The sequence below is a fragment of the Chrysemys picta genome, chromosome 23 (genome assembly GCF_011386835.1).
Source record: "Chrysemys picta bellii isolate R12L10 chromosome 23, ASM1138683v2, whole genome shotgun sequence".
Classification (NCBI taxonomy): domain Eukaryota; kingdom Metazoa; phylum Chordata; order Testudines; family Emydidae; genus Chrysemys; species Chrysemys picta.
Window position 1 is genome coordinate 2,425,168 of NC_088813.1, and position 23,684 is coordinate 2,448,851.

The following is a 23,684-nucleotide window of genomic DNA, read 5'->3' on the forward strand; positions in this document are numbered from 1 at the left end:
GCTGCCTGCTGTGTCCTGCATAATATCTGTGAAGCAAGGGGACAAAAATTTGCCACTAGTGTGGAAGGGCTGTCTGCTGACTGTGAACAGCCAAACACAAGGGTTATATAGTTCAGGCTGGCTTTGAAAGTGCACTTTAACAGTGAGCAACATTAATCATTGTGATGTACTGTGCTTTACCTGGCCTTGCTGTTTCTGGCTGGTTAGGAATTGTGTGGTGCTTGGTGTATATCTATGCTATAACACAGCCAATGCATCTATTAATTTTGCATTGCTTGCTGTACATTTATGAGTATTACACTGTGTTTGTCACTGAATCTGTGTGTCACACTATACAATAACAAGTAAGTTGGTGCTTTCAGAACTGCTAGGCACTCTGCAGCATATGTTGTGAACGAATAAAATTAATTATATTTCAAAGAGTAGCATTTTATTCAGTAACAAAATCAGTGAAAAGAAAAATCTGTGCACTTTTAAAGCAAATACATTTAAAAAATTAATAAATTAATAGAACAGAACGTCTGAAGGGGAAAGAACATTCATGTCCATTTTAGTTACACATACACGAACCATGGCTTTCCCAGGTCAGTGTATGTGAAGCTGTGGCTGTCCTTAATGTCCCCCAGGATGGCAGTGGCTCGGCTTCAGCCTTTGATACCATGTGCAATATTGAGAAGGGGAGGAGGGAGGTGCTGCAATGGAGATCTCCATGGATTGCACAGGGAGGTGAGCCTGGGATTGTTGAACCTGTAGGTCCACAAGAGTCTGCAGCAACTGTGTTTGTGGCCAGAGAAGCTCCATGATGTCCTGGTGCATCTCCCTCTCCTTTTCTGGCAGGGACTCCTGGGTCTTTCTCCTGTCCACTCTTTCTTTCTCCAGGCTGTCTGCAGTGTTCACCCTCCAGGTGAACCTCTGTTCGTGGTTTGATGCAGCACTGGCTTGCAGGATCTCCCTGAACATGTCACCCAGAGTCCTCTTCATTCTCCTTCTTATCTGGTTCCATGGGTGTGGAGGGGGACTGCCTCAAAGCCGCAATGGCGGCAGCAGCTACAGATAACACAGAGGTACAACAAAAAGCAAAAGTTAAGATTCTGAACTCCTTTCCCTTGCTCCCCTAAAGTTTTAAACAAGACATGCGGATTGATACTTCTGCCTCAGAGCTCTTGTGCACTGCACCACTCAGAGCTCCAGCTATGGTGAGTACGGCTTGCCAGTGGTGAGGGAGATGAAGAGGGAATTGCTCAGTTGCATGAAGCTATGAGTATAGGGCAATAGCACTGAATCCTGGCACCCTTTTCTATGAAGGTGTGTGGGGGGGGACTCCTGAGGGTGACAAAGGCACAGAGAGCACAGCTGCTGCTGTCATCCCAAAGCCGCCCAGGCCTATATGCTGCTAGCCTGTGTACTGCAATGGTGCCTGCTGAAGTTATTGCTGACTGGCATGAGAAAGTGTCCTACCATGGAGGAAGCAATAAGACTGCCATGCCTGGAAACCTTTGGCAGAGGATTGCAGTGTACCGCCATGGAAGTTTTATCAAGCTGTCTCAGGAGGATTCAAGGGACATCCCTGGGCACATAAACAAACAAGCTGCTCCTCATGCCCCCCCCCCCATGCTTAACTCTACAGGGCGAATGAAAAGCAACTCTACCTCTCTTCGTTTGTTTACTCGTCTAGTAGAAGTAAATTAAAGATTGCTGTTTCCTGTTAAGTTGAATTTTCAAAGATAATGGGAAATACATTTACACACTTACCTTCCCCTGCACTGGAATCGCCTGTGCTAGACTGCTGAGACTGACTGGATTGAGGTGGAGTCTCAAATAGATCCTGGCTCGCACCATAGCTGGACACCTCCAGTCACATGCCCCATCCTCCTCCTCTTCCTCCTCCACCTCCTCCTCACTGTCCATGCCAGGGGCCTGTGGCTTGGGCTCCTTGGAGGTAGCCATGGTGGTGTGCAGGGTGATGGTTGGGTCCCCCCCATGTATGGTATGTTGCTCTTTGTAACAATGGCAAGTCTATGGCTTGGCACCAGATTAACTGTCGGCCTCCCTGGACTTCTGATACACCTGCCACAGTTCCTTCACTTTCACAGAGCACTGCTGCTGGGCCCTGTCACACTCCTGCTCCTGCATCCCCCATTCAGACTGCTCATAGATGTCCATGTTCCTGTGGCTGGTCTGTAGCTGTGCCTGCACCTGGAGGAACTAAGGACCAGCACAAATCCCACCATTTTCCACTGCAAGTGCAAGGCACATTTTTTTGACCTGCCGTCTCTCATATAAACACGGCGCAATGGGGATATTTATTTAATTTTAAAAAGAAAAAAACCCCACCCTTTTAGCCAAGACACTCCACGGCACACGCTTCTCCCTCTGGGGATAGGATGAGAGAACAAACAACACATGACAGATGGGTAGTCATTTGCTTAATGCACCCCAGGAAGGCGATGATGATGACTGTGGTATAAAAACCTATATAGAAAAGAATAGACTCTTGATTTAAAAATTGCCAGTGATGCAGAATCCACCATAACCACTGGTGAGTTGTTCCAATGGTTAATTGCTCTCACTGTTAAACATTTGTGCTGTATTTCAAGTCTGAATTTGCCTAGCTTCAACTTCTGTTGGATCTTGTTATAGTTTTCTCTGCTAGACTGAAGAGCCTCAGTTATCCAGTATTTGTTCCCCATGAAGGTACTTGTTGACTATAATCAAATCAACCCTTAACCTTATATGTCTTAAGCTAAATAGATTGAGCTCCTTTGTCTATCACAAAAAGAGATGTTTTCTAATACTTTAATCATTCTCATGGCTTTTCTCTGTACCCTCTCCAAATTATCAACAGCCTCTTGCATTGTGGACACCAGAACTAGACACAATATTCCAGTAGCAGTTGCACCAATGCCAAATACAGAGGTAAAATAATCTCCTTATGCCTACTTGAGTGTCCCCTATTTATAAATCCAAGGATCACATTAGTCATTTTGGCCATAGCATTGCTCATGGTCAGCTGATTATCCATCGTGACCCCCAAGTCCTTTTCAGAGGCAATGCTTCCCAGGGTAGAATCCCCCATCATGTAAGTACGGCCTGCATCCTTTATAATCATTTTGAAAAGTATTTTGTTTCTTTGCACCCAGTTTACCAAGCGATCCACTCTGGGACAGTGCTGTAGTCAAAGAGGCTGTACAGCCTTCACTAGCAGTGAAGATAGTGGGGGTGGCGGCAGAGTGAATTACAGCAACTGTGAGGCATTCAAAGTGGTGGACATAGCAGTGGAGGGGTTGCTCAGTGTTCCCCCCAGGGTGGGAGATGAACTCACGTGAATGCACCTATGAGCTCAGGTCTTCACTGACCAAGAACAGCAACTGTGAGTGGGGTGCAGTGCAGGGAGAGGGGAGTGGAGTGATAAAGGAACATTTGTCTGTAAGATTTTCACACTCTGAGGATCCCCTCCGAGGATCATTACCTTGTTGTGATTGAGGGGCTTGTGTTCCAGTGAACCCCAGGGCTATGTCATCTGGAGCCCAGTGCTCCTGGTAGGGCCACCCTAGGTGAACAGGTCTAGGGGGAAGTTCCAGACTAAAAATGATCCACTCCAAGACCCTCATGAAGCCCCAAAATGACTACGTGAACCTCACCCGGATTAAGGATACCAGGACCCAGCCCTGGAGCCAGGCCTGGGGGTGGTATTAGGAGAGTGTCTGGTGGCCGGGTCACCCATGTAACCCAGCCGGGCCCAGCCCGAAAAGGCGTTGTGGACCCACCCCATGGGCTCACCACCTGCAAAGCAAAGAGCAAGGATCGGGTGCAAAGCCGGAATGGCAGCAGGAGGGACGGACCAATGGCTTTAGGGATGTGGAATGTCACCTCGCTGCCGGGGAAGGAGCCAGACCTGGTGGAAGAGGTGGAAAGGTACTAACTAGATAGGGTCGGCCTCACCCCCACAAATAGCATTGGGTCTGGAAACAAACTTCTCGACCGAGGGTGGTCTCTTTCCTACTCAGGAGATTCCCCCCGTGAGAGGCCCCAGGTGGGTGTGGGTATACTCACAAGCCCCTGGCTGGGGACTGTGCAGTTGGAGTTTGTCCCGGTAGATGAGAAGGTCACCCAATGAGACTCTGGATCTCAGAGAGGAAAACCTGACTGTTGTTTGTGCCTGTGCACCTAATAGCAGTTCAGATAACTTGATCTTTCTGGAGACGGTGGGATCCGTGCTCGATAGCGTGCCACCTACCAATTCTTCAGGTCTACTGGGGGACTTCATCACCCACATGGGGAACCATGGAGATATCTGGAGGGGAGTGATTGGGAGGAACGGCCTCCCTGATCTGCTCCCAAGAACTGAGTTCCCTCTAAGCCTCCTGATTCAAGCTGAGAAAGTAGGGCAATCGGTTAGTTATCTTAGGTGCATGTAAACGAATGCAAGAAGCCGGGGAAACAAGCAGGAAGAATTGGAAGTCCTGGCACAATCAAGGAACTATGACATGATTGGAATAACAGAAACTTCACATGACTGTTCACATGCAGTTCACATGACTGAAGTACTGTCATGTATGGGTATAAACTGTTCAGGAAGGACAGGTATGGGAGGAAAAGGTGGAGGAGTTGCATTGTATGTAAGAGAGCAGTATGATTGCTCAGAGCTCCAGTTTGAAACTGGAGAAAAGCCTGTTGAGAGTCTTCAGGTTAAGTTTAGAGGTGAGAGCAACAACAGTGATGTCGTGGTGGGCATGTGCTATAGACCACTGGATCAGAAGGATGAGGTAGATGAGGCTTTTTTCAGACAATTAACTGAAGTTTCCAGATCACAGGCCCTGGTTCTAATGGGGAACTCCAATCACCCTGACATCTGCTGGGAGAGCAATACAGCGGTGCACAGACAATCCAGGAAGTTTTTGGAGAGTGTTGGGGACAACTTCCTAGTGCAAGTGCTGGAGGAACCAACTAGGGGCCGTACTCCTCTTGACCTGCTGCTTACAAACAGGGAAGAATTGGTAGGGGAAGTAGAAGTGGGTGGCAACCTAGGCAGCAGTGACTATGAGATGGTTGAGTTCAGGATCCTGACAAAAGGAAGAAAGGATGGTTGCAAAATACGGACCCTGGACTTCAGAAAAGCAGACTTTGACTCCCTTAGGGAACTGATGGGCAGGATCCCCTGGGAAGCTAATATGAGGGGGCAAAGAGTCCAGGACTCCTCAACCTGGTGGACACACCCTCCTTTCAGAAGGCAGAGCCAGAAGCCTCCAGTGAGATCAGATCTATTTCTGTTGTTGAGATCGCTATGACTGTGAAGTACCTTTGTAGTGGTCAGGCAGCAGGGGTGGATGAGATTCACTGGAGATGTTGAAAGCACTGGACAATGTTGGGGTGTTGTGATTAACATGGAAGGTGGGTGCAGCACCTCTGGACTGGCAAACTGATGTGGTGGTCCCAATCTCCCAATCTCAGAGAGTGTGTTCCAGCTATAGGGGGATCACACGCCTCAGCCTCCCTGGCAAAGCTTATGCCAGGGTGCTGAAGAGAAGGTTACGCTCGCTAGTTGAACCTCGGATTCAGGAGGAACACTGTCCCGGCCATGGAATGACGGACCAGCTCTGTGCTGTCTCACAGATATTTGAGGGGTTGTGGGAGTTTGCTAAACCAGTCTACCTTTGTTTTGTAGACCTGGAGAAGGCATATGACCATAGTCCCTGAGATGTCTTGTGGGAAGTGCTGTGGGAGTATGAGGTGTGATGCTGCTTTTGCATGCTATCCAGTCTCTCTATTTTCGAAGTAAGAGTTGTGTTTGTATTCTTGGCATTATGTCAAGTTTATTCTAGGTTGGCGTTGGACTCCACCAATGGTGTGTCTTGTCCCCACTCCTGATCATGATTTTCATGGACAGGCTATCAAGGCGCAGCCAAGCTGTGGAGTGCATCCAGTACAGGGACTCAGAGGTGGCATCTCTGCTGTTTGCAGATGATGTCCTTCTTGCTTCTTCAGACTGCAATCTCCGATGTGCACTTGAACGTTTTGCTGCTGAGTGTGAAGTGGCTGGGATGAGAATCAGCACCTCCAAATCAGAGGTCTGGGTCCGGAAGAAAGTGGATTGCTTTCTCCAAGTGAAGGGGGAGCAGCTGCCCTTATTGGATGAGTTGAAGTATCTAGGGGTTTTGTTCACGAGCGATGGCAAGCGGAAGCGTGAGATCAACCGGCGGATTTGCTGTACCAATCTGTGGTGATGAAGCAGGAGCTGAGTTCTCGGACAAAGTTCTCAGTTTACAGGCCGCTCTACATCCCCTTCCTCACCTACGGTCATGAACTTTGAAAGGACGAGATCGCGGGTACAAGTTGTGGAAATGAGGTTTCACCGCAGGGTGGCTGGGCTGACTTTCCGAGATAGGGTGAGGAGCTCGGCTATATGGGAAGGCCTCGGAGTAGAGCCTTCTCCAGATTGAGAGGAGCCAGTAGAGGTGGTTCCAGCAACTGATAAGGATGCCCCCGGGAGGCTTCTGTTGAAACTCTACTGGGCACATCCCATTGGGAGGTCTACAGTTCTCAGTTGTTAAGACTTCCAAAAAAGAAGTGGGGAACTTCTGAAAGGCCGACCGGGAAATATACAGGGAAGTGCTGGAGAAGAGTATGGTGACAATACCAGCTGCCCAGAACCATTCACTGTAACAGAGCTGGAACAGACACTGAGTAGCATCAAGTGTGGAACAGCTGCGGGCTATGACACCATATCTCCAGAATTCCTGAAAAACCTTGGCCCCCGTGCTCAGCTTTGACTTGTGAAATTCTTCACTAGGGTCATCGGTGAAGGGAGGCTACCAAAGATATGGCACACCACAAAAGTCATTGCCCTCCTAAAGACTGGTAAGGACCCAAGTCAAGGATCAACCTATCGTCCTATATCATTATTTTTGGTGTGCTTCAAGGCACTGGAGCGCTTGGTCCTACAGCGCATATTACCCGACTTGGAGAAAATTTTGAGTCCTGACCAAGCCGGCTTTTGCCGAGGCCGGAGCACATGTGAGCAAGTACTTGCGCTGACCACATATATTGAAAATGGCTTCCAGAGAAACTTGAAAACAGGCTCTGTTTTCATCGATCTAACAGCGGCGTACAATATGGTATGGCACACTGGCCTGCTCATGAAGGCCTGCTACCTTGGGTCACAGGCATTGTTGAACTGTTCCTCTGCGATAGGCAGTTCAGAGTCCATATGGTGGAGAAGACAAGTGCTTGGAGAGCCGTGGGGTAACCCTGTGCTTTCTCCAACCCTGTTCAACCTTTACATCAATGACCTGCCAACAATGGAGTTGTGAAAGTTCATTTACGCAGATGACATCTGTTGCGGTATCCAGGCCTGGACGTTTCACGACCTTGATGCCACCATAAACTGGGACATGGTAAAGTTAGCTGACTACTGTAAGACTTGGCACCTCCAGCCAAGCGTCATAAAAACAGTGTCCAGTTTGTTCCATCTTCACCATGCCAGGGCAGCCCGAGAACTGAATGTTTATCTGAATGGTCAGAAGGTGAAGCATGAAGTAGAACCGGTCTGTCTAGGTGTGACCTTAGACAGCACACTCCACCTGAAGACGACAGCAGCTAAAGTTAACATGCGCAACAATCTGCTTAGCAAACTGGCAGGTTTGTCATGGGTGCTTGTGCTCCAACTTTGCAGACGTTAGCTCTTGCCACCTCGCATTCAGTGGCGGAGTCCTGCGCACCAGTTTGGAGTCGATCATCACACACCAAAGCAGTGGATACGCAGTTACATGCCACCCTGCGTATCATCTCCGGCACCCTGCATCCGACTCCACTCCCATGGCTCCAGTTCTGAGCAATATCGCTCCTCCTCATATCAGATGAGAGGTTGCCACTGGCAAGTGACTGGAGAAAGTACGCGCCAACCCAAGCCAGCCGCTGCACAATGACCTTTTAAAATCACCAGCTGCACATTTGCCGTCACGTTGCCCACTATGGTCTCATCCACCACTCCAGGATGTTAGGGCGGAAACACTCTGTTATAATCCCCAACCAGTCCCTCGTCGCTGACCCCACAATCTGCCTGCCTGGTTTTGACCTGCCCCGTCGCCAGTGGTCCCTGTTGAACAGGTTCTGGACCGGGCAAGGTCTCTGTGCAGCCAGCAAGTATCGCTGGGCCATCGTGACAGCCCTTTGTGCAGCTGCGGCACAACATAGATGATGACGCACATTGTCGATGAATGCTGCTGACTAGGTTCAGCGGTGGCCTAGAAGAACTGCATCACACCATTGCAGATGCCATCGCTTGGCTAGACGACTATGCACACGCTAAATAAAAATAACTGGGAGGAGGCCCCGAGGCTGACCCAGGACACGCTGGAGGGATTATATCTCCTGGCTGGCCTGGGAACTCTGGGGATCCCCCAGGAGGAGCTGAAATGGGAGATCTCCATGCTGCCACTGCGACCCTCACCAGGAAAAGCGACATAAAGGGAAAAGGAGATTTTCACACCGGAAGGTGAGAAACCAAGGCAAAGGACATTGCCCAGCGTGCTCTGGGGTGGGTGTTTGCTCATGGTTACATGCTTTTGAATCATGGTTGTGGTGTTTTCCCAGTTAGTGCTGGGTTCCTTTGCCCTTTTAGTAGAAGTTTTCTTTGCTACACACAGACTCAGTGCTTGAGAGAGGGGAAGCATTGCCTCCTAGAGGAGCCCAGACTGGTGTGTAATTTTCCCAGGTTACAGGGCGGGGCTTGAGCTGGTTCTGTTTTGTATTGTTAAGAGGAACCCCTAGATATCGAACCCGGCCCTTGTTGCTGTCGGCTCCAGCTGGCAGAAGGGTTCCATTCACAGGTGCCGACTCCATGGATGCTCAGGGGCTGGAGCACCCACGGAAAAAAATAGTGGGTGCTCAGCACCCTCCAGCCACAGCTGTTTGGGTGGCACCCTAATCAACTGATTGGAGGCACCCCCGATTAGCTGATTGGAGGCACCACCAAACAGCTGTTTGGCAGATGGGGGAGATGCTTGGGGGAGGGCAGAGAGCAACAAGTGGGCGAGGGCCTTGGGGAGGGAGCAGAGTGGGGACGGGCTGAGGTGGAGCGAGGATGGGGCTTTGGGGCACAACGGGGATGGGACACTTCCAGGGAAAAGAAAAACTCAGCGCCTATGGTTCCATTAACATAGATTTGGCATCTATTCTAGTGGGCATGACCACTCAACCCATATAGCCTCAGTAAATCTGTAGTTCAAACCACTGATTATAAATTGCTGAATCTCCCTTTGTTGGAGCTGAAATTTTCCTTTCTTGGCCTCAGCTCAGAGATTAAATTTTCTGGAAAGTTGGAGCAAAATCCCGTCAGCCATGTTTGAGTTGTGGAAAGGGCCCGCTAGATGGGAGGTATCAGGGGGTAGCCGTGTTAGTCTGTATCTACAAAAACAACAAAGAGTCTGGTGGCACCTTAAAGACTAACAGATTTATTTGGGCATAAGCTTTCGTGAGTAAAAACCTCACTTCTGCATCCGAAGAAGTGAGGTTTTTACTCACGAAAGCTTATGCCCAAATAAATCTGTTAGTCTTTAAGGTGCCACCAGACTCTTTGTTGTTTTTGTAGATGGGAGGGTGATGCCTAGCTGAATATATCTGAACTGGCTGGCATTCCTAGGTGGCTGGAGTCCAGCAGTGACCAGGGACTTTTGCTCATCTGACAAAAGAGAACTGAATGCCAAGTAAGAGCAGGGTGGATTTGCACAGTGGCTGCTGGTAGCACTGAGAACTGATGGGGCCTGACTCAGGGACACACTCCACCCCCAGTGCCCAGGCTGGGTAGCTGACTGAGCACTGTGGAGATGTCCAGATGGAGAGAAGAGGCGAGGAGAGGCTGCCTAACCTGTCTCCTCCGTGGGGGGCTGTGGCGTGTCCCTTTGGAGCAGGTGCTGCACTGAGCAGGAGGTTCACCCCTCATGGGAATGTCCGAATCCAGCCCCACCCCCTTGCAGCAGAGCTGCTCTGGTGTTCCTGCTTCTGTGGTGGTGGTCACCCTGCATTGGTAACATGTTGGAGCTAGTATCTTCTGGGGGCAGCACCGGAATCACTCAGCTTCATTCCTTCCACTGGTTCATGAAACTAGGTGACAAGATAACCGCTGCCCAATTGGCCGTCTGGAAAGACATGCTGGCACAGCTCTAGCTGGAGCGGCCCGGAGTGGCTGTGGACAGGGGGTGCGAAATGGGTAGTGTCCGGCAGGTCCAGCCCTGGAGATGCAGAGGACAAGTGGCATTAGAAAGACTATCTGACTTGAAAAAAATCTCTTGTTGGATTTGCTTCCCATGTTGCCATGACTCAAACATTTGCCATCTGTTATTGTCACTGGCAATTCTCATAACTGTTTGTTGTAAAGCCACATTCCATGGCAGAGCAGCTGAACTGAACCAAAGCCCAGCTCAGCTTAGCTTGGGGTTAGCCTGTGCGCAGTTGGCAGCATGCTGGGCGGGCTGTGGCCCTGGGCTCAGCCTGGAAGAGCTCATCAGAAAGGAAAACATTTAGTGGGGATGAGGGAGAAGGGTAATTTGCAATCGTGAAGCTTATTTTTAGAGCTCAGCTCAGCTCGCAGTGTCTGGAGCTGCCAGGATAGACTCCAGGGTTCATATCATTTGTGATCCCCAGCAACATGCTCTGCTCTGACACCCCAATCCAGGTACCATAAAGCAGGGCAAACAGCCATCCCACCCCGCTGCACCTCAACACTGCCCCTTGCCCCTCCATGGCAACCTCCCCCTCTGGGGCCCAACTCACTGCCCTAGCCCCCACCTAGCCTAGCTGATCATCCACAGTGCCCCTTGGGGGCTGCTCTGAACTGCACCCGGACTTCAGGGAGTTGAGTCCCAGCAGGCTGCACTAGCAGCGAGGAGAGGCCTGGGTGGAGGTGAGGGGAGCAGGGCCCTGCCCCGCTGCAGATTCCTGTTGGATTAGGGGGTTGTTGGCGTGCCCGGAGCTAGTGAGGACGCTGGGCGCAAGGCTTGGGTGGGGATTGGCAGTGGACGGGGTCTACATTCTCTCCCCTGCCTTGGAGGTGGAAATAAACCTTTTCTAGCAATGATAAGATGGATGGATGCGGATGTGGTGCTCCTGCCTTGTACATCCCCATAGTTTGGGGTGGGCTTCAGAGTTTCTGGGTTAGCACAATTTACAGCGTAAGGTTTGTCTACATGGGAAGTTACTTCAGAATAGCTATTCTAACTATTCCACTTTACTGTGGATTAAGCCAATTCAGAATTAAGCACTCATATTCCAGAGTGACAATGTCCACACCTGGAGCGAAGCATGTATAGTTAATCTACTTTCAGTTCACATCCTCCTTGACTCCAGATTGATCTTCATGTGAAGACAAGCCCCAAGGTATCATCCAGCCACGCAGGATTTCAGACCCATAATGCCATTAAAATGCTCTTTGGTCTGAGACCACTGGGAAGCCAAAGCCAAGTGCTGCTCTCACATCCATGCGGCAGCACGGCCTCTCGTGGAACTACAGGGGTGTCATACATGCTCAGTACGCTGTGTGTGTGTGTGTGGAGTGCTGGGTGGGGCAGGGTGCGGTGAGATAGACTCCAGAGGTACGTCGACAGTGCTGCTGGGAATGGGTCTAGCAGCCCAGGTTCACAGACCTGTGCTAGTGGCGCGTTAAAATCGTGGTGTGGCTGTTGCAGCATGGGCAGAGGCTGGAGCTAGGCGCCTGAGCTCACACCCACCCCACCCCCAGCTCCAAGCACAGGTGGCTAGCAAAGCTCCACTGGTGCCACAGTGTCCACATTGCAGTGTTAGTGTGCTGTGCCAGTCTGTCTACCCAGGCTGCGAGGCTCAGGCCCAGCTGCAGTGTGGACATACCATAGAGGTGTGCACTACAGAGTACTCTACGGGTCTGTCTGGGTGGGAGGGGTGTGATGCAGGGTACGCTCTGGCTGTGCTGGGTGGGATGGGTGTGATGCGGGGCACACTCTGGCTGTGCTGGGTGGGCGGGGTGTGATGCGGGGCACACTCTGGCTGTGGCTGGGTGGGAGGGGTGTGATGCAGGGTACGCTCTGGCTGTGGCTGGGTGGGAGGGGTGTGATGTGGGGCATGCTCTGGCTGTGCTGGGTGGGAGGGGTGTGATGCGGGGCACACTCTGGCTGTGCTGGATGGGAGGGGTGTGATGCGGGGCACACTCTGGCTGTGCTGGGTGGGAGGGGTGTGATGCAGGGCACACTCTGGCTGTGCTGTGTGGGAGGGGTGTGATGCAGGGTACGCTCTGGCTGTGGCTGGGTGGGAGGGGTGTGATGCGGGGTACGCTCTGGCTGTGGCTGGGTGGGAGGGGTGTGATGCGGGGTACACTCTGGCTGTGCTGGGTGGGATGGGTGTGATGCGGGGCACACTCTGGCTGTGCTGGGTGGGAGGGGTGTGATGCGGGCTGGGTGGGAGCGGTGTGATGCAGGGCACACTCTGGCTGTGCTGGGTGGGAGGGGTGTGATGCGGGGCACACTCTGGCTGTGGCTGGGTGGGAGGGGTGTGATGCAGGGCACACTTTGGCTGTGCTGGGTGGGAGGGGTGTGATGTGGGGCATGCTCTGGCTGTGCTGGGTGGGAGGGGTGTGATGCAGGGTACGCTCTGGCTGTGCTGGGTGGGAGGGGTGTGATGCGGGGCACACTCTGGCTGTGCTGGGTGGGAGGGGTGTGATGTGGGGCACACTCTGGCTGTGCCTGGGTGGGAGGGGTGTGATGCGGGGCACACTCATCCCCATTGCACAACTGGGGAGCTGGGGCACAGAGAGTAAGGCCAAAAGTACCCACTAACTGTGGGTATTCAGTCTGAGATGCCAGGTTTTTCAGAGCCGTCAGCATTATTAGTATTATTATTATTACTAGAATACTCAAGGAGCTGACTGAGGAGATATCTGAGCCATTAGCAATTATCTTTGAAAAGTCATGGAAGACCAGAGACATTCCAGAGGACTGGAAAAGGGCAAATGTAGTGCCCATCTATAAAAAGGTGAATTACAGACCACTCAGCTTAACTTCTGATAATGGACCAAATAATAAAGCAATCAATTTGCAAACATCTAGAAGATAATAAGTCAGCATGGACCTGTCAAGAAGAAATCATGTCAAACCAATCTGATAGGTTTTTTTGATAGAGTAACAAGCCTTGTGGATAGGGAGGAAGCGGTCGATGTGATATATCTTGACTTTAGTAAAGCTTTTAATACTGTCTCGCATGACCTTCTCTTAAACAAACTAGGGAAATGCAACCTAGATGGAGCTACTATAAGGTGGGTGCATTACTGGTTGGAAAACTGTTCCCAGAGATCAAAGGGGTAGCCACGTTAGTCTGGATCTGTAAAGGCAGCAAAGAGTCCTGTGGCACCTTATAGACTAACAGACGTATAGGAGGATGGATCCGAAGAAGTGGGGATTCACCCACGAAAGCTCATGCTCCAATACGTCTGTTAGTCTATAAGGTGCCACAGGACTCTGCTGCTGTTCCCAGAGAGTAGTTATCAGTGGCAGGAGCGTAGCTAGGGGGGTTCAGGGGAAGCAGCCACTTCCCCTCAGCACATTTTTCAAAAGCGGCTCCTGCCGGGCCAGCACTGGGCTCCTGCAGGCAAGGGGGGGGCAGGCCAGACTCGGAGGAGCCATTGGGGGGGGGCGGCAGGCGCGGTGGCCGAGCGCTTCGCAGCTGGTGGACAGATCCCCTCTCCCCGGCAGCTTCCTGCTTCCCTCAGCCCAGCATTAGCAAGGGGCGGAGTCCTTGCTAATGCTGGGCTGAGGGAAGCAGGAAGCCGCCGGGGAGAGGGGATCTCGCCAGCTGCTGCCCACCCCACTGCTCCACTCCCTGCAGCCCCGGGGAGAAGCGAGCAGTGTCCGCCCGCCCCCCCCCCCCCCGGACTCCCGGGGAGCGCAGCATAGCCACAGCGTGGCCGGAGAAGCCAAGGGGCGGGAGCGCAGTGCGGTGTGGCTGGAGGAGCCAGCCAAGGGGTGGGGGCGCGGAGCGGCCGGAGGAGGAGCCAAGGGGTGTGTGGCCAGAGGAGGAGCCAAGGGGGGCGCCTTTTTATGTTTGCTCCCCCTGCACTTAGAACCTGGCTACGCCACTGATCAGTGGTTCACAGACATGCTGAAAGGGCCTAACGAGTGGGGTCCCGCAGGGATCAGTCCTGGGTCGGGTTCTGTTCAATATCTTCATCAGTGATTTAGATAATGGCACAGAGATACACTGATAAAGTTTGTGAACAATACCAAGCTGGAAGGGGTTGCAAGTGCTTTGGGGGATAGGATTATAATTCAAAATAATCAGGACAAACTGGAGAAATGGTCTGAAGTAAATAGGATGAAATTCAATAAGGACAAATGCAAAGTACTCCACTTAGGAAGGAACAATCAGATGCACACATACAAAATGGGAAATGACTGTCTAGGAAGGAGTACGGCAGAAAAGGAACTGGGGGTCATAGTGGACCACAAACTAAATATGAGGCAACAATGTAACACAGTTGCAAAAAAAAGCAAACATCATTCTGGGATATATAAGCACTCCTGCTTATACATTCTAGAATGATGTTCGCCTTTTTTGCAACAGTTGTAAGCAAGACACAAGAAGTGATTCTTCCGCTCTACTCCGCACTGATTAGCCTCAACTGGAATATTGTGTTACAAGGAGGAGGGAGAAAAATTGTTCTTCTTAACTTCTGAGGATAGGACAAGAAGCAATGAGTTTAAATTGCAGCAACGGTGGTTTAGGTTGGACATTAGGAAAAACTTCCTGTCAGGGTGGTTAATTGCCTAGGGAGGTTGTGGAATCTCAATCATTGGAGTCAAGTATCAGGGGGTAGCCATGTTAGTTTGAATCCACAAGAACAACAAGGAGTTCGGTGACACCTTAAAGACTAACAGATTTATTTGGGCATAAGCTTTCGTGGGTAAAAAACCTCACTTTCCATCATTGGAGATTTTTAAGAACAGGTTAGACAAACACCTGTCAGGGATGATCTAGATAATACTTAGTCCTGCCATGAGTGCAGGGGACTGGACTAGATGACCTCTCAAGGTCCCTTCCAGTCCTTCGATTCTATGATTATATAGCACTTCATATGTTCAAAGCGCGGCTCCCATTGATGTCTGGTGCAGCAGTGAGTGCTCAGCACTTTTGAAATCAGACCCCAGGGTCTCAAGTTGGGCACCCAGAAAATGAGGAACACACAATTGTGGCCACATGTAAAAAGCTGGGTTTAAATGACCTACCAATTATCATGTAGGAACTGTGGGGCAGAGGCAGGGCCAGAATCCAGTTCTCCAGGGTGTCGTTCGACTGCCTCCACTTTGAGATCAGCCTCTCTCTTCTTGCACTTCGCTGCCTCATTCACTACTCACCTTCCAGTTTCCGCAACAAATGAGGCAGGGGCCCTATGGACAATAGCCTCCTTCACTACACCTGCTTCATTTCCTGAGCATCCTGTGCATGAATGAAGCAGGGGTCCTGTGGAAAAAATAGTATGTGATTGTGAAGGATGTAGGCCTGTTCTGTAATAGCTGACGAATACTGCATGCAACCTGGTTATTGGGATGTTTTCTGTTGACTGTGTGGTTTAATTTGATATTGGGCTCTAAGGAAAAGAAGCAGGAAGAATGAAGAATGGGTCAAGATAAGTTCCTCTGCTCCCCCAGTAAACACTTCAGGGTTGTTAAGAGACAATGGCTGAGCTATTAGCTGCGAAGATTCCGCCTTTAGGCTCGGCCCAGTTACAAAACTTGTTTTGCCAGGTGGGGCCAATGCTGGGACCTGGCAGGTCAAAAGGCCTACAAATGGCTAAAAGGACTCTCTGTCCCCTGAGGTCAGAGCAATTGTTGGGGAGCTGTTCAGGCAGATGCCCAGGACCTATTGGGGTATCTAAAGAAGCCAGGGTTGCCTGGTCCACCACCACCAGATGGCAGGGCTGTAGGTAAGACAGACATGCCTGGAGAGTCTTTGTTGTTTAAAATCTGTTTCTCTGACTGCTTTGTTCCTAGTGTTAAGGATAAATGACAGTTTGGTTTAAGAAGGTTGTGTGTGATCACTGTATTCCCCACTGCTCAGACTCCTGAAGGGAACCAGGTGCCAATTGCCAAAGCCCGTTGGACTGGCGGCGTGAGCACATTGATCTACAGGGTACAGTAGCCCAGGGCTCAGTCTAAGAGTGGAGAATTGTGAACTTCTCCCCCAGGAGAGGGAGGTTACCAGTGGAGTTCCTCAAGGTTCGGTTTTGGTTCCGATTTTATTTAATCTATTCATTACTGACCTCGGAACCAAATGTAGGAGTGGGCTGATAAAGTTTGCGATGACACAAAGTTGGGAGGTATTGCCAATTCGGAGAAGGATCGGGATATCCTGCAGGGAGATTTGGATGACCTTGTAAACTGGAGTAATAGTAATAGGATGAAATTTAATAGTGAGAAGTGTAAGGTTATGCATTTAGGGATGACTAACAAGAATTTTAGTTATAAGCTGGGGACGCATCGGTTGGAAGTAACGGAAGAGGAGAAGGACCTCGGAGTCCTGGTTGATCGCAGGATGACTATGAGTCGGCAATGTGATGTGGCCGTGAAAAAAGCTAATGCGGTCTTGGGATGCATTAGGCGAGGTATTTCTAGTATGGATAAGGAGGTGCTGGTTCTGTTATACAAGGCACTGGTGAGACCTCATTTGGAGTACTGTGTGCAGTTCTGGTCTCCCATGTTTAAAAAGGATGAAATCAAACTGGAACGGGTACAGAAAAGGGCCACTAAGATGATCCGAGGAATGGAAAATCTGTCGTATGAAAGAAGACTCAAGGAGCTCGGTTTGTTTACCTTAACCAAAAGAAGGCTGAGGGGGGATATGATTGCTCTCTTTAAATATATCAGAGGGATAAATACCAGAGAGGGAGAGGAATTATTTCAGCTCAGTACTAATGTGGACACGAGAACGAATGGATATAAACTGGCCGTCGGGAAGTTTAGGCTTGTAATTAGACGAAGGTTTCTAACCATCAGAGGGGTGAAGTTTTGGAACAGCCTTCCGAGGGAAACAGTGGGGGCGAAAGACCTCTCTGGCTTTAAGATTAAGCTTGATAAGTTTATGGAGGGGATGGTTTGATGGGATAAAGTGATTTTAGTCAATAGGTCAATAACATGCCATCGCTGGTAATTAGTAACAATGGTCAATGATGGGATATTAAAAATTACTACAGAGAACTTTTTCCAGAGGGTCTGGCTAGAGAATTTTGCCCGCATGCTCGGGGTTCAGCTGATCGCCATATTTGGGGTCGGGAAGGAATTTTCCTCCAGGGTAGATTGGCAGAGGCCCTGGAGGCTTTTCGCCTTCCTCCGCAGCATGGGGCAGGGGTCGCTTGCTGGAGGATTCTCAGCGATTTGAAGTCTTTAAATCATGATTTGGGGACTTCAACAGCTGAGTCAAGGGAGAGAATTCTTCCAGGAGTGGGTGGGTCAGCTTTTGTGGCCCGCATCATGTGGGAGGTCAGAGTAGATGATCATAATGGTCCCTTCTGACCTTAGAGTCTATGAGTCTATGAGGAGAGCCGCAGACTCAAGGCCTGTCCCTGAAGGGGTGGCACTCGGAGAACGTGGAAAAAATGGTATCTGGCCATGAATTAAAGACTGTATCATAATGCAGGGGGATATAGTGGACCAGGGGTTCTCAACCTTCTTCCTTCTGAGCCCTCCCCCCCCAACATGCTATAAAAACTCCACGGCCCACCTGTGTCACAACTGGTTTTCTGCATATCCAGTAGATTAAAAGCCAGGGCAGGCGTTAGGGGGTAGCAGGCAGGGCAATTGCCAGGGGCCCCAAGCCAGAGGGGACCCTTCAAAGCTCAGTTGCTCAGGCTTCAGCTTTCTGCTCTGGGACCCAGCGACTCTAACACCAGCCCTGCTCTCTGGCTTATTTTGGCGGACTCCCTGAAACCTGCTCGTGGCCCCAGGGAGCTGCAGTGCATATGCACAAGGGGTCAGGATTAAGGTTGCACAGACAACCTTCATGCTGGCATTTCTTAACTTTGGAGTGCTTGACTTTGCAGCCATGCTCATGTTCTTTTAGTATAAATAAATTTCAGGCAGCATCTTTAACCCTCTGCTTATACAGAAAAGCCCCCAAATCCCGCATCTGCAGTGAATCTCAGCATAGAGCCCAGAGCCAGTGCTTTGTTGTGATGGGTGCTCCGGCTGCCTGTCATGACTTCCCTTGATCCAGCTGTGGGGCCTTTCTCCTCCTTGACTCCTGGCCGTGCCAGGAACCCTGCTTTTCTTCTGTTATTAAAAGCACTCTGGCCCCTGGCTGGTTCCCTCCCCCAACCCTCAGATGGCGCAGAATTACCATATCCCTTTGTCGGGAGCCACACTTCTGCTTGTCTGGAGGAGCAGCTGAGGCAGGAGAAATGTGCGTTTCCATGCAGGGGCTTAGTCTGGGCTGCATTGTGCCTCTGAAAGGAATGTTTAAAACATTTGCATAAAAATGTGCTTGAAACAGATAATATGAGTGCATGCAGGAGGTGCTGGTGAGGGGGCTGCGCCAGGCTGGGGGAAGGGGTCCTTCCTTTCAGCTTCATTCATCAGCCACAGAATAGAAGGTGTCTGGTGAGACAGGGGCTCTGACTTCCCAGCCTGACTCGAGTTCGCTGGTGTCCGGTGCCTGCTCATTCAGGGCAGCAGGCAGCAGCCTCTGCTGATGGGGCGATTCTCTGATTTGGGCCAAAGCCCAAGTGAGCTAATCTGAGAATCCTGGGATTAGTTTCCAAGATGCCTGCTCTGGTCTGTCCCTGCTGCAGAGAGTTCTGCTCTGAGCTGAGCCATGTGGTAGTGGCGGCGTGAGGTCTCAGAGCAGCCAGTGGGATAGGAACACATTACCCCTGCTAGGATCCTGCCTGCTCGTTCCTGGGCACGGCTCCAGGCTTCCTGTCACACAGCTGTGCCAACACACCTCAGCCTTATCCTGCCACATCCCCGGTGCTTCTCCTGTCCCAGATTTCCTCGGTCAATGCACCTCAGTCCAGACATGCAGCATCCCATCGTCCCTCCCCAGCCCAGCTCTGCCAATGCCCCATCCTACTGTGCAGCCACCCCCCACTATCCCATATAGCTCTGCCAATGCCCCTCGCCTGATACTCAGCCCTCCCATCCTCTCCCCCGTCACCCCCCATCCTGGGGCTCCACACATCACTCTGCTGTTGCACCTGGATCGTGCCCACCCCAAATGGAGCCTTAGCAGCTGTAAATGTTATTTTTGTTTGCAAGTTTCTCAGCCTTCCCACAGAGACCGCTCCCCAGGGAGTTTTGCCATGTGCCCGGTTTGATCTTTGACACCTCAGGCAGCTAGGTTGGATTTAGCTGCAAATTGTATTTTGTCCACACTCCTCTTGCTCATGAAATCACTGTCGGGTTCAATCCAGCAGGGGAAAGTTTTGGCCCCAAAGGAAATCTGCAGAGAAACACAAAGAGAGATTTACTCTGAGTGGGAGTAGGGTTGCCAAATCTGACTGAAGCTATTCTGGGAGATTTTTTATTCCAACATGACCTAATATCATTTTCTTAAAAACATTCTATTAAAATCTCCCGAATTCAATAGTCACCGGGAGATCGAGGCCGATTCCTGGAGACTCCAGGCCAATCCTGGAGGGTTGGCAACCCTAAGTGGGAGATTGGTGTCTAAGAACAAGTCCAGAGTGCTGCCCATTATGTAACTCCAAGCCTTCTCCAGGTGACAGGCTGTGCTGGTGCCAAGCTAATTTTTAACTATTAATAACTTTATTCTAAACTTACTCTTTCAGGTTTAAGTGTCTGCAGAGTTTGAAAGTTCAGCTATTTCTGAGTCATTCATTTGCACATCTTAATTCTTGTGGGCTTTTTTAAATGAGAAAAGTTAATTGTTTTCTTGCTCACTTGACTGGATTTTCCTTCACATTTAAATAAAAAGAACCTGAGAGCTCAGACCCCACCCGGAGAGCATCAGCCCCAGAGGAGAGCTTTGGGGACACCCTGCAGGAGATTCTGATGGAAGCTGAGTCACTGCTGTTATTATGTGGCTATTCGGTGTAGTATGGTAATGCCTGAGGCCCCAGCCATTATCAGGGCCCCATTCCAAGGCCAGAAGGACCATTCTGCTCCAAAGCAAAATTCCTAGCACTGATCTGTTAGACAAACCTCCCATCCTGATTTAAAATTGTCAGGGGTGGAGAATCCACCACAGCCCTGGATAAATGTTCCAGCAACATACTACATTTTGTGTGGAGACCAGGCCTTGGTTAATTAAGAGCTGTTCCAGTGCAGCCCTAGGCCTTGGGCCTGCAAATACTGACTTACATGAGCAGTTCCCAGTGAAGTCAAAGAGGCTAAAGTGAAGTGAATGGGATGTGCATAAAATTAGTCATCAGTGGAGTGCCTGCAGGCCTGAAGAATGGCATGTCCTACCTGATCCGAACAGCTTCCAGTCAGGAAGGGAACTAACCCTCTGGGGATTGCTCGAATGAATCGGCCTGGCCCCAGGAGTGAGCTACACATCTAAAGGCAGTCTCAGAATTTTTAACTCCCAGCCCCTCTGCTCCTCCAGCCCTCAAAGGACTTCTTTTCAGGCCTCGTTTGCTTTGCTGTTTTGAAGGAGCTGAGCAAACTCTTTGGAGAGTGGAGTCATACAAGGCTGTGAGCTGTCTGGCATTCCCCCTGTCTGGTGAACCGGCCTGTGTCTATGTAACACAAACTACTTGTGCCTGACCACAGGAGTAAGTGCTGCATGTACTGTAGCTGCAAGTGCAAATCCTGGCAAACGGTGTGCGTCTTACAGCTGGCCACACACTGGAATGGCCGTTCGGGGGGAAAGCTGACATTTTGGGGGAAGTGACCCAGAGCAGAATGGGAGGCCACAATTCTGAAATTTCCCATCAAATGAAAATTCTGAAAAATTTGGATTTGTTTAGAAAATGTCAAAATGTTTCATTTCGAGAGGGTAAAAATTTATTTTTGATAACATTGATTCCTTTCATTTTTTTTTATATTACATTGAAACATTAAAGATAATACATTATATATTAGATGAAATGGCAGATATAAATATATTAGAATTAATATTTAACATAATATAAAAACAGAATGAACTGAACTGAAATGATACAGTCAAAAGAATTAATTTTGTCTTTCCCATCAAAAATGTTGTTAAAATAGATATGTTCCCGTGAAACATTTTGGTTGAGATAAAAGTACATTTTCCTATGGAAAACTGGTCTAGCTCATTATTTTCCCACCAGATCTAGTGTTCAGCACCACCTCAGTAGCCAGGTTGAAACCTGGTGTCTGAAACAACACACAACATGCTCTCTCCTGGTCTATACCTGCAGCGGAACTGATCAAGTCCAGTACAGCTGCACCTGCTGCCTACACCCGTTATCAGCAATGGGTCACTTCTGGACCATAGACACAGCTCAGGAGTCTCACATCCTGTCTTGGCCCAGTTGCAGGGAGGGGTGCTGCAGCTCAGCCTTGCGTGACATCACTAGTGGTCTTGCTTGGGTCCTCCAGCGAAGGGCAGGAAGGCAGGGCCTGATGCTCATGGGTTGTAGGAAATGTATTTGATAGGAACAGCTTTGGAATCATTTACCAAGGGCTGTGGTGGATTCGAGTTTGGATATTTTTCTGAAGACATGCTCTAGTTCAATCAGCAATTCATTCAGGGAAGTCCCCTGGCCTGCATTATGCAGGGGATTGGTCTAGATAATCACAGTCTCCCCATCTGGCCTTATCGTCTCTGAATCTAGAGATTTATTTGGGCATAAGGGGCAACAGAAGGCACAGCCAGGATGTCTTTGCTTCCCTCATCACCCCAAGGACTTAGAGGCTATTTTCTGTTCCTTGTATGCCTGTGTCCTGATGTTCAGGATTCTTTATGTCCTATCAGGCCTTCCCAGGTGCTCTGTGTATCCAGGTTCATGGTGTGCTACACAGTCAGCCACAAAAATAAGGATCCGTGGCATTGCTGCTCCCCTGTGCTAAATGACTGGATGAGGGGTAGTGGGCTGGGACACAGGGGCTGTCAGCACCTTGGTGTGGAACATGGGTTGGCAGCGCTGATCCTGACACTGGGGCTGCATCTGAAATCAAACACCCGGGGGTAAAGCATCGCAGTGAATGCAGAGAATGGAGACAAGATCCACCCCAGGAAATGACAAAGCCAGGCCTCCTGGAAGCCGACTGCTGCTTTGTTGTATGGCCCTAATGGAGAACCTTCCATTGAACTCATGGACTTCCACTGGGGTGGGGAGCAGGTGGGGCTGCAGGTCATTTGCACGTTCTCTGGTTTAATAAAAGGCAGGTTTTATTTCTGGATTATGAGGGTTGGGGATGGCACCAAAAGTGATGGGTTTTGCCAGCTCAATCCTTCTGACTGCTCTAGGGTCTTGCGTCAATGGAGGGGTTGGCCCCTACAGTCAGAGCCCTGATCCCAATTGTGCTTACAGCAGTATCACTCCAGTGATTCAAGGGACTGATTCCTGATTTCATAGAATCATAGAATCTCAGGGTTGGAAGGGACCTCAGGAGGTAGCTAGTCCAACCCCCTGCTCAAAGCAGGACCAATCCCCAACAACATCTGTGTTACACCTGTGTGACGGAAAGGGAAATCAGGCTTAGCCTTGGGTAGAATTTAACAGCTGGCTAGTCTGTTTAGGGTTTAAAATTAGCTGGAGAATTGTCCATAAAACTCATCTCACAAAGATATTTCAGGTGGGTGTGCCCACAGAGGAGGTGTGTATGTGTGTGTGTGCAGGCACAGAGGAGGGGTGTGTGTGTGTGCATACAGAGGAGGTGTGTGTGTGTGTGTGTGTGTGTGTGCACAGAGGAGGGGTGTGTGTGTGCACAGAGCAGGTGTATGTCTGTGCACACAGAGGAGGGTGTGTGTGTGTGCATACAGAGGAGATGTGTGTGTGTATGTGTGTGTGCACAGAGGAGGGGTGTGTGCAGGCACAGAGCAGGTGTATGGCTGTGCACACAGAGCAGGTGTGTGTGTGTGCACACAGAGGAAGTGTGTGTAAGCATGCACACAGAGGAGAGGAGGGGGTATGTGTGAACACAGAGGAGGGGTGTGTGTGTGTATGTGTGTGTGCACAGAAGAGGGGTGTGTGCAGGCACAGAGCAGGTGTATGTCTGTGCACACAGAGGAGGGTGTGTGTGTCTGCGCACAGAGCAGGTGTGTGTGTGTGTGTGCACAGAGGAGGGGTGAGTGTGTCTGCGCACAGAGGAGGGGTGAGTGTGTGCATGCACAGAGGAAGGGGGTATGCGTGCACAAAGAGGAGGGGTGTGTGTGCATGTACACAGAGGAGAGGAGGGGGTATGTGTGCACACAGAGGAGGTGTGTGTGTGTGTGTGTGTGTGTGTGTGTGTGTGTGTGTGCGCGCGCATACAGAGAAGGGGTGTTTGTATGTGCGCAGAGAGGAGGGGTGTGTGTGTATGTATTTGGGGTGTGGCTGATAGAGAGGATGAGTGTTTGCAGGGAGGGTCTCAGCTCCCCGCACTGTTACCCAGTGTAGGTCCCAGAGCTGTGGCTGAAGCTGGCGAATCCAGGGTAATGATCTGTATTGGTTTGTGTGGCATCCACAGGTCCTTTATGAGGTGATTGCCACTCTGCGTTGCTTAACCCTACTCATCATGCTGAGGGTAAAGTCAGTATCA

At 50.2% G+C, this 23,684-nt stretch overlaps 1 long non-coding RNA gene across 2 annotated transcripts; it reads right to left on the reverse strand.

The window, feature by feature from the left end:
* Positions 1 to 438: 438 nt before the first annotated feature.
* On the reverse strand, positions 439 to 18,452 carry LOC112059612 (uncharacterized). Of its 2 annotated transcripts, none has more exons than XR_002888915.3 (3): positions 18,349 to 18,452; positions 15,243 to 15,477; positions 439 to 1,047 (listed from the first exon to the last, which is right to left on the reverse strand). It is a non-coding gene; the product is annotated as an uncharacterized LOC112059612 (long non-coding RNA). The 2 variants fall into 2 exon arrangements; XR_010594660.1 differs by lacking the exon at positions 439 to 1,047 and adding an exon at positions 9,614 to 10,229.
* Positions 18,453 to 23,684: the final 5,232 nt, after the last annotated feature.